This window comes from Lichenostomus cassidix, chromosome 14, assembly GCF_008360975.1.
Source record: "Lichenostomus cassidix isolate B80296 chromosome 14, HeHo_3.0, whole genome shotgun sequence".
NCBI lineage: Eukaryota > Metazoa > Chordata > Aves > Passeriformes > Meliphagidae > Lichenostomus > Lichenostomus cassidix.
Window position 1 is genome coordinate 3,088,126 of NC_139495.1, and position 13,226 is coordinate 3,101,351.

Here is a 13,226-nt window from a genome sequence, read left to right on the forward strand (position 1 = left end):
CATCCTCAGGGTGCTGGACTGCATCTCAAGAGTCAGTCTCCCCTTTTATGCTGGTGCTACTTTATAAGTTCAGCAAAGCCCAAGATGGAATTCCACAAGGAGGGAGTAGATGTAAGATGCAACCCTGTCCATTTGATAGCTCAAAATCTGAAATGTAGTTTCCCCAACTCTCCCATTCACCTCTCAGCAGTGAAGTGCTGGGCTGAGTTGATGACAATCCTAGTAGGCAGCGGGTTTTTCTGGTTGATCGAAACCTGACATTTGTGTGGGCAGCAGAAGGCCACTGACTGCCAGGGGGGGATTATGTAGCCTGTCATTAATCCAGGACTGCACTCACGCTTCCATCTGTGTAGGAATGTTTCTGGAGCAGTGCTCCTGGTGCCCTCCCAGAGCTCACAAACACTGCGCACACCGTCTGCCTCTCAGGCTGGAGGGGCAGAAATTTCAAGGTCAGAGCAAGACTGTCTTTCAGCAGGGAAGAGAAGGATACAGGGGCAGACAGAGGCTGTTACCTGGATGAAGGGAGTGTTACAGTGACAGGCTTTATCCTTTCCACAAAGGAATGATGGGGAAGCGCTGGGCACCAGAACCAGTGACATTTGCGTGCCAACACATCGAGCTGACAGAATTGATTGTACCCTGATGTTCACTCTACCTGCAGCCTCCTCTGCTTTAAGGAGGCTCCAGAGCAGGGACATGCTGGATTTCTGGGGCAAATCCACCACTGCTTGATGGGATCCTTGTTCTTCTGTTACCACCCTGTGATGCTCTGTCACACCTGGAAAGGAGCAGGGGAGGAAAGGCAAGACCAGTTCAGATACAGCAAGAGAACAACCTGGTAGTGCATGAGAAAGCAGATTTATGATTGTTAACCGGTGCAGAGAGAAGGAGAAATCCTCCCTGTGGGTACAGGGAAAGGAAACGAGCTAATGCTGGCATGGGAATAGCATTAAAGCACTCCTTACAGTCTCAGTCCTCACAGGGGGTCCTTTCCATGGAAAACCCATTTGCCCTGAATAAATTATTCTGCAGCACTGCCAAAGGAAAGCATGTTGTGGAGAGATTATATTTTTACCTTTTGGGCTCGTACTTTGATACAGTGACAGAGAGGACAATGTGGCTTATAGGCTGCTATAACCAAGCACAATCAGAACATATTTTGGCACAGTCAAATGTCACTTTCAAAAACCTGCTTGGTAGCAAAGAAAGGAAATAGTTGCTGAGTGTATAAAAGATAGACCAAAGGGCCTGTGATTCATGCTCTGATCATGTTCTGTCAGTGTGTCTGTGCAGTGGAGTATATGAATAACTGGTGGAGTTTGATAATATGCTTAAATACTGTTCCTGCTGCTAAGCATTAGCATGGCTGTGTGACAGCACAGCAGAGAGGCGAGGCAGCCACCAGGAAAGGCGAGACAGGCTGCAGTGAGCTGCAGGGCTCTGGCTCTTCCAGCAACATGCAAGCAAGGGAAGCAAAAATTGATTTAATCTTTGGTTGATGTGCCTTTTAGGTAGCTTTCCTATAGCTCTGTGTTACTAGAAACAAGCCGTGAGTTTTTGGGGTTTGTTCCTTTTTAGAATATCTGTAAGGATTATCTTTTTAATCAAAGCCAGTGGCAACATGCTGGGGAGTCATGGAACAGCCTTGCTGTTCTTTGTGCCTTAAAACACTCAACTGTGGTGTCACTGGTCAGACGTTTGCATAATCAGTGTTTTCAACTAATTGTCACTGGAAAGGATTTCTGAGATGCACATTTCAGCATGGCAAAGCCACCCTCTGCCTTTATGGCAGCAGGGACACGTTAATTTGCACCAACTTGTACTTTTTCCAGTGTTGCTGTATGTGAAAAACCTGTGGAAGTTTGGGGTGATCTACTCATGCAGAGAGCTTGGGTTGATCTCTGACCTTGCTAAGTGCACATTCCAGCTTACACAGGGTTAGAGGAGAGGCATGGCAGAAACAGAACTGCTCTGCACTGCCTGTGCCAATGTTTCCCTTCTCTTCCCCTGGGCTTGAGGAAGTTGGGTGGTTTGCCCAGAGGCTGTTAGTGACAGCCTTTTATGGCCATCAGTGACCTGCTGGCCAAACCCTCCATTCTGGCACAGTGATGCTGAGATGATGCCCTTCTGCTCCAGCTTGTGCCCTGCTTTTCCCCTGGGCCTGGTGATGACCCCTCTGGAACTCTCCAGACTGCAGACCCGTGAGCTGAGTAACTTTGTCAGCCACTATTGGAGGGACGATGAACATGTTTATCCGACTAAAAGGAAGAAAATCCCTTCTTGTCTCCAGTCCCTTGCTGCATACTCAGGAAAATGGTTGCAGACCAGCCCTGCTGGGAGCAAACTGGGAAGGACAGAAGAAAAATAGCTGTCAGCTCCATCCCTCCACACACACACTGTTCAGCAGGGCTGGCTGGCTGGAGCAGAGCAGTAATACACACCTCAAACAAGGTGCTGCAGCACCTGCTGTGCCTGGGCTCTCTGTGCTCCACCATGGCTCCAAACTCACCAGCAAGGCAGGGCTGTTGGACAAAGCAGGATCAAGTCCTTAGCTGGCAGCTCAGCCATCTGCTAGGCCTGCTGCCCTGTGGCAGCTGTGGATGCCAGCTCAGATCCTCAATAGCACATCTGTTCATTAAAAAAAAAAAATCAGTGTGTTTTTTAAGGTCATTCTATATCTCCCAGAAACAAGAGCCTGGTTTTAGCAGTTTTTCAATCTCAGTGAACTGGCTGGGCTTGTAGCACGCTGGCTTTGTCCTAGTTTGCTGTCACCAAGTGTGAGATCTCAACCCAGGTCCATGTTGTCCACTTCTGCCTGCCCCTCCTTGGCTTCTGCTTGAATTTCTCCATTACATCCCTAGTCAGGGGTCTCTTCTTCTGGCCCAGAGCCCAGGACATCAAAGGACACTGGGTACAAGGGACACAGACCCCCCCAAAAGGGAATTCTTAATCTGCACCATAAACTGGAAGCCAGGCCACAGTGTCAAATATCTAAAATAATTTTCCATCCCACTGGGATTTGAGCAGTCAGGTCCCATCAGACCAGCACTGTGCTTTGCTCTCCCATCCTGCCCAGAGCAGTGACAGTGCAGAGCTCTGAACATGCCAGAGAATCCTGCAGTGTGTTACTTGTGAGCCATGATTTGAGACTGCCTGTCTTTGTGGCCTATGAAAATCATATCTGCTTTGTACAAAAGGCTTGTTTGCAATGTATAAATCCTGGGAGCTGTGAAATACCAACAGCTGCTGGAAAGGGCTCTGGAAGTTCAGCAGCTGGAGACTGTTTGATCTCTCTGTAGCTCAAGTCCTGCTTATAATAATAGTCTCAGAAGCCAGCAGATATTCCCAATAAGCTCTGCTCAGCAACAGATACTCTTCAAAATGATATTAAAAAGGAAAATGTGTGTCAAAACCAGACAAAGGGTCAAGTCTTCTTCTCACAAAAGCTGCTCCTTGAGATTACACATGTATGCGAGATGAGCAGTTTTAACCCATGGTCTCTGCTGCAGCTTTCAGATCTGTCAGTTTTCAGGCTTCAAACAAACCCTGTTATAGCTCGTCTGAAGTCCTACAAACTCCAGGCCACTGAATGTTAACCAGACACTCCTACGTCACACTCACTTGCTCTGGAGCAGATATTTTAACTTCAGGCTTCAGCTCACAGACAATTGAAAAAAATCTTCAGGCTGTCCCAGCTGCTCCTCAGTCGCTTATTTATCCTCAGGTTGAAGAAGCTGAATTCTATTCCTACAGGAATCTCGGGCCAAGGAGGAAGCATCCTGTTTGCTGTATTTCCACTTTCACTAATGTTCCTTCAGACTTCAGTGAAAAGTGGCTTTCCCCCACCTTCTGTGACATGTTTTGAGTGTATCAGTGGGAAAAAAAAGCCCTTTGTGGGGTGAGTTGCTCAGGCTGGCCAGGAGATTTTGTCACAGCAGCCATATCAAAGTGAGTGGGATTGAGCACCCAAACCTTTTCAAGGGTATTGAAAAGCTTGCCCTGGTTGTCTTCCCTGTCCTGAGGAGATGCAAACATTTAGCATGAAGCAGCTCAAGACTTCAGTTTGAAAATGATCATTTTTACCTTCATGGCAGCCCTGCCAGATCAAGGGGGACCTCAGCATGCATTGATCAAGATAAGGGAAGACAGCTTTCCTTTCTCAGTCTGGCCTGCCTAAGGAAAAGTCACTTGCAATCCTCTTCTTCCTGGGTAATTAGTAACAACCCCCCATTGCAGGGAACCTATTTCAATCTCTGACCAAGCACAGTTCTGGTGAGTAGGTTTTTTTATCCTAGAAACAGAGGACTGAGCAGGGATGTGAGCATTAAAGGCAGTGAATAACACAGGTGAAGTGCTGTACCAGTAAGTTCAAGGAAGAACTTGTAATATCTCTTAGCTTTTTTCTGGGAAATGACATGTGACTTCTCCAGGCCTGGAACACAGAGGGGAACATATCCAGATGTATCCAGCAGCCAGAGATTGAAAAATCACAGCCCCATGGATGTCAGTGAGAATTTTGCTTTTGATATCAGTGAAAGCAGTATTTCACCAATATCCTTTGGAAGCCCTGGGAGTGCAGCAAGAACACAGCATCCTTCAGTGATGCTCCCAGAACATGCCTTTAACCTTCACCATGTTCCCACTGGCACAAATTTTAGTACTGCTATTTTAGCAGCAAGTGAAAGAGAGGCAGAAGATGCCATTGCTTGTCCAGCTATGTCATTGTTGGGTTCAGGAATGGCTTTCCAGAATAACTCATGTTGCTTCTGAGTATCCTCTGAATTGCCAGTGCATGGTTTGTAAGGCTGTCCTGTGAATTGTGTTCTTACACTGCCCTTTGTTTCAGAGAAGAGCTCTGGAGAAGGTGATTTGTACCCTGTAAGCTCTCTGTCCATGCCATCTGCCAGGCTCCACACAGTTTGGCTTTTGGTCTCCACAAAACCCATCTTCTTCTGGACCTCACCACATCAATTCACTCCAAAATCCCCAAAGGGATACCAAATCACCAGACCTTGCAAGCAGCCCTGCCTGGGCATTTCCATCCTTTCCTCTCAGCTGAAGTCTTCTCTCCATATAACTCTGCTGTGAGCTCCGTCATGTGAGTACTTCAGGCAAGTTTAGGTTGACTCAAACCACCTTTATTGCCACTTTCAGTTAGTCCAAGTGACTTTGGGGAGGACTTACAATCCCCTCTGCCTGCAGAGCTCCAGCCAAGGTGCAGGAGGACCTTGGCCAGTGCTGCTGCATGCCCAGCAAAGGTCTGGCCATGCCAGGCTGGAAGAGGCTGAAACCTGCCAGGAAACAACCTCAACTTGCCTTGGCCTTGAACTGTCCACGGAGGCAAATCCAACATATGGTTGCTGGGTGTGATGCAAATCTGGGATGAGTTGAAAGTCGGAGGGATGCAGACAATCCCACATTAAAGAATCACTGGTCCATATGTTTCCTCTCTCCTTTTGCTGTGTGTTAAAGGGCTTTAGTCAGGAAACGTGGTGAGGTTTTTTACCTTGAGAGCTGAGATTTGTGGCTCTCAATGTAGTGTTGGATGCACGTGTGCAAGCACAGAACAATGCACCTTCCCTGCAGAGCTATTTTTAGGGTCTTGGTTGCAAGACAATGACAGTATTGTGCTGATGAATGTAATGGTTGCAATATAATTGTGGAGTGAAAAGTGTACAGCTTTTGGGGGAGGCATTGTGTCCTTTTTGTGCACAGAGTCCCACAGGCAAGTAAAGAAAGAGGAAATAAATTTGTCATCATCTAAAACATGTAACTTCACTGTGGAAGGAGAGACAGAGTTTGGTTTCATTTACAGCAGCGCAGAGCCCTCCAGTTCACAGAATTCATTTCAGATTTGCTCGTGTCTCATTTAATCAAAACAGGGCCCATTCAACACAAGAAAAAATCCAAAGCGAAGTTAATATAGAGAATTATCTGCTTACTTACAACTCCCAGTGTTACCCCAGCCAGCCTCCCTGTGCCACCACAGTGAATTCAGATAAATTTGCCCTGGATGAGAAAATAAAAGATGAGTCTGTTAATCAAGATTGCAATATCTGTAGGAAAACAGAAAGTAGCTGAGAGGTTCTGAGTGTTCATCAGGGACAGACAGAGTTGCCTGTAGGGGCAAATTTGCAAGTCAGTGAGAGGAAATTTAATCTTTTCAAAGATCAGATCTATAAAAAACCCTCTTTCTTCTTGGATTCTGTATTAGAGCTTAAAGAAATCCTCCTTTCTCTGTGGCATATGGCAGAAGTATGTAGCACACAGAAACAGGAATGAGGCTTCGGTTGAAACCCCCAATGTTTTACGTGTTCACGGAGAATTTCAAAATTAAAAATAAACTGCAGAAAATCTGCAAAATAATCTCTAAAAAAACTGTAAAATTAAAAATAATCTGCATTTTGAATCGTTGCAGCAGGGATCAATTGAAAGGGCATTTATTCTAGGGGATGTTCAAAACTAATTTTTTATTTGACATATAAAAATTTGACATTTAAAAATAGGAAGGCAAAATGAAAGTGACAAACTCAGTTCAAGAAAACAGGAACCAATAATGCTCAGAGGGAAATGTTAATAAATAGAAATTAACCTTACTGCTTGAGGAAGTGTTTTCAGATAGTTTTGGGGTTTATTTTTTTCTGAGAGAACATCTTTGTATGATCTGCAGTGACCTACCAGTGAAGGGCTGGTACTTACAAATGGAAGGAATTGTTCTTCCTCCTATTTTTAGCATTATTAAGGGTCTCCAGAAGAGGATTCATCTGGGTGACTTGATTTTCCAGGGATTCCTGCAAAAACCAACAGGATGCTCAATGCTGAAGCCTTAGGCTTTGAGCACAACGACCCCTCACCATCCAAACCAGCATGGTGAATAGATTTTCTGTCAGTCAGCTCCCAGGAAAAGCTGAATTACTGCACTGAGCAGGAATTCCATTCAGGTTCAGCCCTGCCAGAGGCTCTCCACAGGAGTCCAGCCTTGTGGATTTGGGGCAGGCAGGAGTGCGGCTAATCCCAGTTCCAAGAATGAACGCCAAATGCAAAGTGCACTGCAGGGCTTAGTACTTCGGTGTTCTAGGAAAGAGGTTTTGGGGTATTCCAGGGCTGACAGACCCACAGGGAATGGTCGGGAAACCCTGGGATCTGCAGGCAGAAAGCTGAGAAAGAGGAACGAGGTTTGTTGCTTGGAGTAGGAGGAAGGTTGTTTTAAGGATAGAGGGCAGCATAAGACAGGCTAGGAATGCGTGTGGGACAGGGAGAGCCTGAGGGGAGAAGTTGTGGAGGAGGAAACAGGCGCTCAGGGACAAGCTGGGACTTGACAATCCAGAGGTCTGGCGGTAAGGAAGCTGGAAAGAGGAATAGGAAACCACCGAAGGAATCCCACGAGGCTTGAATAACAGGATTTTTGCTGCACGGCCAAGTGTAGCTGCTATTCCTGTCTTTAAATTCAGAATTGTTTTACTGACCCCCACAATGGAGTCTGAGGGGAGATGAAAAAGAGAAAGAAGAATAGAGAAAGAGGAAATAAGAAAAAGGAAATGGGAAAAGGAAATGGGAAAAGAGGAGAGGAGAGGAGAGGAGAGGAGAGGAGAGGAGAGGAGAGGAGAGGAGAGGAGAGGAGAGGAGAGGAGAGGAGAGGAGAGGAGCTGCCATCAGCATAGTAGAATCTTTCTAGTTGATACAAAAGCTTTCCTCATTGCCATCATGATGAAAAAGAGGTCTCCTTCCCTGGTTATTGATGCCTATGTCTCCTTTATTATTTGGTTGACCTGCTCTTCACAATATTTTACCCAGATAAAACGCTTTTTACTGTGCTTTGGTTGTGCAGGTGGCAGGAAATAAAGTTCTGGGAAATCCCACCTGGCTGAGAATCCCTGAGGCTGCTCTACAGCACTGTTCTCTCAGGAATCTCCTTGCTCTCTGCAAACACTGTGATTATTCCTCCCACTGCTATTTATTCCCATTTCCAGACCACCTGGGAGCCCCTAGAGCTCTGTGTGACTGTGGATTCATTGCAGTCACAGATCAAGATTCCCCCCTGTTTTATGAATGGGCCAAAAGAAATGCAGGGAATTCATTTAAAGAGAGGGTAGAGGAAAGCAGAGAACTCAAACATTCTGCTGTTTTGTCATTTGCTTTTAACAAGGAAAACCCTTCTCTTCACCCAGAAGGAAAAATCTGTCCCAGGGCTTGTTCATGGCCTCAGGTTTCCCTTTCTCAGGCAGAACCAGGAGCTGCATGGGCTCAGTGTCATCCATACCCTCTTCGTTATAACCATCAGTCATTTTGGCTTCTCTTTTGGGTAGAAGGTAAAACTGGCAGGAAAAGAGAAGGACAGCAATGCTTCCCACGTTGTTGACAAGCAAATTGAAGAAACCTGAATTTTCTGTGATGGTGTCCTCTTCACACCAGTGATACCTTCCTGTTTAATAGGAACATGCAGCACAAGGAAGATCCCAAATATGGGTGGTAGCTCCTAAGAGGGGTCAGAAAATGAGAGATTGACTGGGAAAAAATAGGGAGAATATTCCCACTCTCTCTTCGGCCTTCCTCACTATCCAGTGACAGGCCATAGGGAACCTGCTATGGCTGAGAACAGGGAGCTTTTCTCCCATCTTTTTCTCCTGAAAACTCTTAGACCAATTCTGGTGAGAGCAGTTTTGGGATGTGGGTTCAGAGGAAACTGAAAGGGAGGACCTGGTTCATCACCTCCTGCCCTGAGCCATCAAAAACCACCAGGAGAGTCCACAGCACACCCATTTCCCATGGCCCGTGGTGGTTTTCACTCTTGTCACAACCTGAGTTGAGGCAAAGCCATCCCAGAGGAGGGAGCAGGGGAATTCAAGCTCATGGCTCGTGTCCCAAGGCTTTGCATTTCTTGGGACCTGTTCCATGCTGGGAGCAGACTGTGTCCCACACTCCAGGCACTTTTCCTTCCCCCACCCACACATCTCCACCAGCTTTAGAGCTGCCAAGGCAGCAGCTGATGGTGAGTGCTGTGTCCATGTCCAGCACCCAAAGATGTGCCCCCGGGGACCAGCCCTACCTGCTCAGCTTGCTGCTCCCTGCAGAGGAGAAGCTGATTTCATCATTGCTATGATTAAAGGGAACAGGGGCTGTGCTGTGGCTTTCTTTGGCAGAAGGGACACACTGCCCAGGCCGAGGGCTGCTCTCTGTCCCACCTCTGCAGCCCCAAGCAACGCTGGGCGCCAGCCTTGTGACTCAGCCTGCTCAGGAGTCAGGCTGGGCACAGCTGGGAGAAGCCCCTGGGCTGGGGAGGGGACTTCTGGCCAGCAGGGTCTGGGTTTAGAAGCCACTGCTTGGGCTGAAGTCAGGACAGCTTGGCTCTGGTCGGATGCAGCGATGGCCTTGGCTGTCCTGGTGATCTCATTTCCCCACCATCCTCCTGAAAACCTTGATGGGCTAAAAATATACGCGTGCAAGGACTCCAAGGCGGCAGAGCTGCGCCCTTGGAAAACAGTTTTCCAGCTCCAAAAGGTCCTGGTGTGACACCCTTGGCTGCAATCTGCTCCTCGGGGGTGAATTTCACCCACAAAGCAGGAAGGAGAAATTTCCTCCGTCCATTTCCGCTTTGATCAGGCAGAGATAAGGAATGAACCAGCTCAGCAATCATTTCCCTTCTCAGTCTACATAGCTAGCTCTGTAGACTGGCTGGGTTTGGATGCCTGGATTTGCAATGTATATTTGAGCCCTGGCTCAGGTCTGCACTTAATCCATCACCTCCCTGAAACACAGGGACTAATGCAGTCCCTGAAACAGATCAATGAAATGTTCAACCAAACACTGACAGAAAGGAAGTGTATGGAGACAAAATAGCTCATCAAACAGAGTTTCTGGGGTGCAGATCTCGGACTTTTCTGGAACTTTAAATTCTTTATACCTCACTGCCCTTTCACAGCTGGGGAAACCGAGGCAGGACATGATGACTACTTAGACCTTCAGAGTTGTCCACCCAGTGTCAACCCGCTTTTTAGCAGACAATGTACCTACAAAAGTCTATTTTGTTCTGACCTTTCAGTCTGAAGCCAGATGGAGTTACCTTTTTAAAAGCTTAGGTGTAAATGTAAACTCAAAAGTCAAGGAAGGGGCAAGGCCATGCCAACAGCTGGGGGTGAGTTAAAACTCTGAGATTTCATTTCCTCAAGATCACGTGGAGTTTAATAAACTCATGGTTAAAATACCTGTGAATTCAAGTCTACTTGATATAAAACAGTGAATATAAATCCAGATGGGTTCCACATAAACCTGCAGGCACCATCCTTTTCTCCCTCTGCCTCTGCCTCCCATTGCTGCCACATGGCTCTTCCTGCTCTCCATCCCACACCTCTTCCCAGCCACCACACACAGCAGGTACCTACCAGGTTAAACCCAAGGTCCTGGAAGGTGTGTGTTTGCAAGGGATGGCCAGGCTCTTCCAGGGCTGTCTGAAGGGTCTGATCCAGCAATTACATTTTAAAAGAGAAAACACTTTCCTTATCCCTAAGTCCAGCGGGGTGGTAATGCTGGGAGCCTGATTGGGAACCTTTAATCTCTCAGGAAAGATCAGATAATGCTTTGTTTTGTGGCAATTTCTTCTTGTCTTGCCTTTCAGAGTGTTCTATTCACTCAGCTGCTGAAGTGTAGGGACAAGAGGCTGAAATGAAAAGATCACCTAAAGAAACTTCCATGCAGAGTCACATCCTTGGCTGTATTTTGTCGCCAAGGTGGAACAGCAGATTTCATCTGACCTGATCTTTGGCAGGCAAACCTCAGGCTGAACCCTTGACAGGAGCAGCCACGCTGGTGATGGAGCTGAAGTTTCATTTTAAAATAATTTCTGTGCCCCATATTTATGATGAATAAACCCTGTGTGTTTGCTGCAAGCAGAGAGGATAAAGTTGTTGCTGTGTTAGCATCGTGCTTGTTTCAGTCGCTCAGTGGGTATGAACTGCCCTGAAAGACATGAAAGACAACAGCTCCTGTATCAGCCCAAAGTATTTCTCTGCTATATTTGCCTCAGCTGGAGTGTTTGGGATGTGGTTACCCTGCCAGGATTGCCATTGTGGGTGTTGCGGGTGAACACGCTCGAGATTGAGTTTCCAAGCAGGAAGATTCAGATAAACAACCGCTTTGAGGTGAAAATTAGAGAGTTCATGTTACACCCACCTCTTGAATTTGTAACTGACTATTCACCCTGAAAATCTGATTCTAGGAACTCAGCATGTCCCATCAGGAGCAGAATAATACCACAGAAACCATGGACAGCCAGAGTCCTGAATGCTGAGAACTGTGATTAACTCCTCAGGAATCTCTCCAGAGCAAGTCATATTTTCTGGGCTTTTTAAGGTAATTATTTCAAACCTAGAATCTGTGAATGGAGATTGTAAACAGTTCTCAGCCCAACATCTTAGAGAAGGATGTGAAATATATCAAATAAATAACGGGTTCTGACCTGTTTGCTCATGTGTAACATGAAAAAAAATAAATGTTTTGACCACACAGGAGGAGAGAGCTGCAAAGGCAGCAATTGGATCTCTCCAAGTAGTGATCCAAGGCAAAATGGCAAACCTGAAACAGCTGCTGGCCCATTCAGCCCATGGACACATCAGCAAGGGCCAGAATTCAACCAAGCTGCTTCCAAGGGTGCCTCTTGTTGAGTAGAATGCTGTGTTGTAGCAGTGTCCATAGCCCAGGCCCTGTCCTGTATCTTGCTGGCCATGCTCTGCTCCAACACATCACCACCCTCAAAACCTGCTGGGTTTCCCCCAGCCATGTCCCCTTGTGATTCCATTATCTGGGCAGGGGGAGTTGAAAGGTTCCCTTAGAGAATAGAGGAGAGATTGTGCAGTGACGTGTCCTGATAGCAGTGCCCAGCAAGCCCTGCAGACCATGGATCGTGCAGGGAGTTGTCTGCTAAGCAGGATGTTTGCCTTTGGTGTGGGCTCAATTTCTCACCCTGACACAGATTCCTTCATTATGGTAAAGTGAGACTGAGAGTCCAGCCCTCTTGCCTGAAGGGATGTGGAGCATAACTCTGTTTCAGGTTGGAAAATAGCCTTCAGATAAGGGGCAGGTCAGCCCATGTAGAATCCCAGAATGGTTTGGGATGGAAGGACCTTAAAGCTCATTTTGTCCCACCCCTTGCCATGGGCAGGGACAGAATCCACTAGCCCAGGTTGCTCCAAACCCCATCCAACCTGGTCTGGAACACTTCCAGAGGTCCAGGGGCAGCCACAGCTCCTCTGGGCACCCTGTGCCAGGGCCTTCCCACCCTCACAGGGGAGGATTTCCTGTGCATACCTCACCTACATTTTCCCTATATGATAGAGACCACATGTAAGAAAGGCTCTTGTCTCTTCCTCAGTGCTGCCAGGGATCCCAGGCTGAACACAGCAGTGCAAGTGTCCATATTGACATTCCCAATTAGAAAGAAGGAGGTTGTAAATGGAAAAGGAGAAGGTGAGGAATAGAGAGAACAAAACCACTTTTGACTGTTTACTGTAGAGCCTCAGCCTTTGTTCTGTTGCGACAATCCTGAGAATAACAAAGAATTTGGTTTGGATGCTGCATTTTGGGGTTGTATTTCAGCAGCAGAAGCAAACTGATCTCTGTGGTTCAGGGAGGAACGGAATCCAGATCGGAAAACCCTGCTGAAGGATCACAGGGTTATATAAAGATCTGCCTCAGGAGACTGCAAGATGTTTTTGCATTTATTAGTCATTTAGAAAATAATGAAAGCTGCAACCTCATTCTCAGCTGTTGTCTGTGCTTGCTTGGGGAGGATCAGTGTATTCCTGTGAGGGCTGCAGGGATGTTGTCTCTGCAGAGACACAAGCAGGCTCTAACCAAACAAGGGCAGATCGCTGCTCGTGGGGCACAGAGGGTCTGATGGGGACAATGCCAAGGCCTTTCAAATCCCACCAGGTGCTCAGTGAGTCATGGAGCCTGCAGGAGACAGTCTGTGCATTGTGATCAAAAACTTCAGGGAAGGGTACACACGGGAAAGTCTGTCTTCCTTACTTCTCAGTATCCAACTTCTCAGTGCTCAGATTTTCAATTGTAGCACTCAATGCAAGGAATCATAGAATCTGAGAATCATGGCATGGTTTGGTTGGAAGGGACCCTAAAGATCGTCTGGTTCCACCTTCCTGCCATGGGCAGGGACACCTTCCACTATCCCAGGTTGCTCTAAACCCCATCCAACCTGGCCTTGGGCACTTCTAGGG

General features: G+C 47.0%; 1 long non-coding RNA gene across 1 annotated transcript in view; it reads left to right on the plus strand.

Annotated features, from left to right (window-relative positions):
* LOC146430655 (uncharacterized) overlaps positions 1 to 13,226 on the plus strand; it is a 31,651-nt gene that overhangs the window by 16,114 nt on the left and 2,311 nt on the right. The window contains exons 2-3 of the long non-coding RNA XR_014855062.1: positions 11,213 to 11,346; positions 12,365 to 12,459. This is a non-coding gene — a long non-coding RNA (uncharacterized LOC146430655). The remainder of the gene's footprint in view (positions 1 to 11,212; positions 11,347 to 12,364; positions 12,460 to 13,226) is intronic.